This window comes from Gymnoscopelus braueri, assembly GCF_963280865.1.
Source record: "Gymnoscopelus braueri genome assembly, chromosome: 4".
Lineage (NCBI taxonomy): Eukaryota > Metazoa > Chordata > Actinopteri > Myctophiformes > Myctophidae > Gymnoscopelus > Gymnoscopelus braueri.
In genome coordinates, this window is record NC_137605.1 from 24567367 (window position 1) to 24571986 (window position 4620).

A 4620-nucleotide genomic window follows, 5' to 3' on the forward strand; every position below is an offset into this window, starting at 1 on the left:
ACAGCAGCACCAAACCAAGCTGCAACAATAAAAAAGCCAGATGAGAAAATCTAATATGAAAAATATATAATAAATATCAAATATTTATATTTATAAATATTATTATTTGAAGTTAATTCTGCATCTACCCATCATAGCATCAAACTCTTGCAGTTTAACGGCGTCCTCATCAATTCTCTTATCATGATTCATCAGCGCACGTCCACTCAGTGGATACAGACATCAATGACATTGTTGTCACAGATACAACCCACCAATACTAGACATGGCTATGACACAAGACAGGCTATGGGTGGTCAATTTACTTTGGCTTTAATACCTAGAACTAATGCACTTAAAAAAACAGTAATGTATAGAGCAGGAACATATTGGAATGGGCTACCACCACATATAATACGGATAGACAATAAATCAAGCTTCAAAAAGAAATTGAAGGAAGCCGTGATTAGTCAAACAGTTAGATTTAGTTAGTTGTTTAATGTTTGAATTATGATTAATTGTATATACTATTTTATTTAAAAAAAATTGAAATTATTTTTGTTTTGTTTAATTTCTTGATTTGCAAACTAAAAGGTGCTATACTATGTAATCATTTATAGAATTTGTGAAGATCAAAATCTTCAATCATTTTTTTTTTTGTTGTTTGTTTTTAACTATGCAATGGGAGAATTACATTGTATTATGTTTTAATTGTATTGTAAAGTGTGAATGTTTGGACCCCAGGAAGAATAGTCTTCACTGTGGTGAGGACTAATGGGGATCCGTAATAAACTAAACTAAACATCGTTAGGAGAATCTTCTTGACAGTAGTGTTTGTTTGGGTAGAACTCACAGAGTTCAATGGCAGGTGTATACCTGTTGTGCAGACTCCATAGTTCAAGCTCCACAATTGCACTGTCAACACAATGGGCATCAAAGCACCTTTATCTTCTGCATGCCACGCATGTAGCTGGGCTGGCTGCTTGGTTCTGTTGTAACGTTAATGTTGCTTGTGTTGCTCTCGACAAGATAACCACTGCTTGGTATAGATTGCTCTCCGTTTTTCAAAAGCCTGAAAATAGGTTACACAAATCACCAACTTCTCTATCAAGAACCAGAAATGTTGAATGACCTACAGGCTACAGTCACACATTTGCATGAGACGTGCCCTCACAACATGTTGCGTTGTGAGCTTGTAGATCGGTTATTATTGCAATTTTTTAAAACGCTTTGGGGAACCAAGTGAAATATACCCCCCCCCCCCCCCCCATCCTCCATTGATTATTTTTATTCAACTCGATTATCGATTAAAAAAAAAAAAGTTATCAATTGATTATTTCGATTAACAGCTTTTCAACATACTGTAATGCTTGAAGGTTGGATCTGTTACAGTAGCTCCCTTGCCGGTAAACAGTCATGGGAGGTGTCATGAGATTACCATGGCTGTTCTCCCGTGAGTGCTTGTTTGTATGCAAGCTTGATAGTCATGGTCAGTCACATGGTCCACAGAAGTTGCCAATGCATCTTCATTTGCGCTTATTACATTAACAATGGTAATTACTAGTACACAGGAATGCTGCAGACCGAGAACGTGACAGCCCGCTGTTTATCCAACATATGTACTTTTACGATGATAGTGAAGTTTGACCTGTGCCAAATGTCAGTGTCCTTCAAGCCATACATGAAGGAAAACCTCACTGCCATGTGATCTCATTACATAGCACAATGATGCTTTGTATGAATGGCAGCTCCATACCAAAGTGTTCCGCAATGGTTATATCATAATCCATCTACCATTAAACCAGAAAGTATCCATTCCAGATTAATAATATACATCAAATAGAGATTCTCACTGGCTCTGTGCACCATCCTGACACCTGTTTCCTGCCCGATGGCCATTTTTCACAGGCGTAGATTTTTTAATGGGCCATTGATTTGGCAGACGCGAACGAAAACAAAGTGGAAATGCATTCTTAACCATTTATAAGGTACTTTTGAGCCCACTAAGCTTGTCTGGGAAGGATGTTGCATATAATTAATTTCTCATTGTTTGTGTTAGACAGGGTCATTCAGGTTAATTGAGTCTTACTTCAAAATCCTGGCTGGGAGCCACGCATGCAGTCTTTACTGTATATCCATTTTAATTAATATAAAAGGAGTAGGCAGCCAGCCTTGCCAAGCCCTAATGATGGGCGAACGCTGTGTAAACAACAACAAAGGCTGGCCCTGTTCAACTGCATGGGTTATATTAGCCAACATATTGGCTAATCGGACTGTGGCTGTCACTGCCGTTCCCTTTTGGTCACTGACAGATAGGCTACTCGAGTGAACGGAGTGGGGGAGTGAAGATAACCTCCAAAACAAAGCCGTTGGGGTATTGGCTGCTTGAGTATTTGCTAGGCATGTCAGGAACTCAGGATAGGGGCCTGCTTTTGCTCTCTTTCGCTTTGAAGCACAGAACGGAATCTGCAGAGATAGTAAACACAAATTAAGGATGCTTTACACCAATGACTTTTTCTGTCAGTTTTCAAATAAAAACAGTAATTATCCATATCTTTTTGGTTCAGCAGCTTGTCGTCCTGTCAACTCCTCCTACTCCTGATACATTAGCTCCATGACACACCCAAACGCCCCTAAGAAGATACATATGGTGGAGGATTGGCAGCAGTACACTAATGTACATTAACTCCCTGATGTTTGGCTTGTGCTGTTTTTTTATTTCAGCACAGTACCAGTATAGGCTACTTTATTACATGAGCATCTGTCATTATGTGATAAGCCTTACTTCACAGTTCAGCCTAATTTTATATTTTTTTATTTTACACGTTTCCATTGTATCTGACAAATTCATTCATGTCCCTGCTTGCAGTAATGCATGGCTGGGTATTGTAATTTTAAGAATCATAATTGTGACAACTTTGTATCTGATTTAAAGATACAGTGTAAAGAAGTGGGTGACATAATGTTTTTCATTATTGTCTCTGCCAGGCCGAAAGGCATGGCGAGAGAGTATGTTTTGCACCCTGTCTGTCCGTCCTTCTGTCCGCCGTGTGTCATTGTCTCCACCAGGCCGAAAGGCATGGCGAGAGAGTATGTTTTGCACCCTGTCCGTCCGTCCGTCCGTGTGTGTGTGTGTGTGTGTGTGTGTGTGTGTGTGTGTGTGTGTGTGTGTCATTGTCTCCACCAAGCCGAAAGGCATGGCGAGAGAGCATGTTTTGCAAGCTGTCCGTCCGTCCGTCCGTCCGTCCGTCCGTCCGTCCGTCCGTCCGTCTGTGTGAGTGTCATTTTGACTGTGTACAGCTAATCTCCGGCACCGTTGTTTTGATCGCAGCGAAACTGTGCACACACACTCCCTGGATGCCAATTCAGAACCTCTGCCCCAAATTTTTCACATATATAGCGCCACCAGGAGGCCGCTTTTTGCTAAACAATTTTTTTGACAGTACTCCGTCTCCTACAGATTTTGTCCAAACATCACGCAAATCGGTACACAAAAAAGTGTATTTCAGATTTTTCATATTCCATCCTGATTGGCAAAAAATGTCTTCCAAAGTTTGTAGGTGTGCTCTGTTTTGAACAGAATGCCTCAAATCATGAACAAAGCATGCAATTTCCGCATTCCCACTAGGCCGAGGAATAAATGCCACTTAATTTTTTTAAGTGGCAAGGAAAAACCTTTGCCCTGCATTTTTTACATCTGCCTTTTATAGCGCCACCAGGAGTCCGACTTATGTAAAAAAAAAATATATTACTCCTTCAGATTTGATCAAAATTTCACGCAAATCGGTACACATGATCTCTATAGTCATATGATCAAGACCGATCTGTTATATTTTACATATCCCATCCTGATTGGCTAAGATTGACATCTAAAGTTTGCAGGAGTGGCTTGTTTTGGAAAAAAAATCTGCAAATCATGAAAGCAGTTCGATTTCGGTGAAACTTTGCAAGCACATTCGAACTATGTTGAGGAACAAATGCCACCCTTTTAACATTGCCCTATATAGCGCCACCAGGAGGCCAATTTTTGCAACACATTTTATTTTATATTATTCCCACAAATTGTGTCCAAACATCACAAATCGGTACACATTATCTCTATAGTCAAGTGATGAAAACGGATCCGTCCGATTTTTCATATTCCATCCTGATTGGCAAATTCCGAACATTGCTGGCCCACAATAACCTACCTGATCTGGTGGAGACCTGCTCCGAGGAGCACTTTTTCTAGTTTATAGTTTGTATTTTTTAGGAGGAGGATAGAGATAGAGGAAGAGCAAGGAGAAAAACACAGGGCAGAAACAGGTCAAACTATAAAAAGTGCTCCTCGGAGCACAGGTCTCCGCCAGGTGAGGTATAGGTTAGTGTGGGCCAGCAATGTTTGGAATTCGCCAATCAGGCTCGAATGTGAAAAATTGGACGGATCGGACCAGTCTTGATGACTTGACTAAAGATATAATATGTACCAATTTGCGTGATGTTTGGACAACATTTGTAGGAGTTATATAAAAAAAGTTGTTTAGCAAAATTCGGCCTCCTGGTGGTGCTATAATAGGGTGGCATTTGTTCCTCAATGTAATGCCAATGTCCGCAATCAGACGCTGCATTCATGATTTTGCATTTTGTTAAAAACGGGCCACT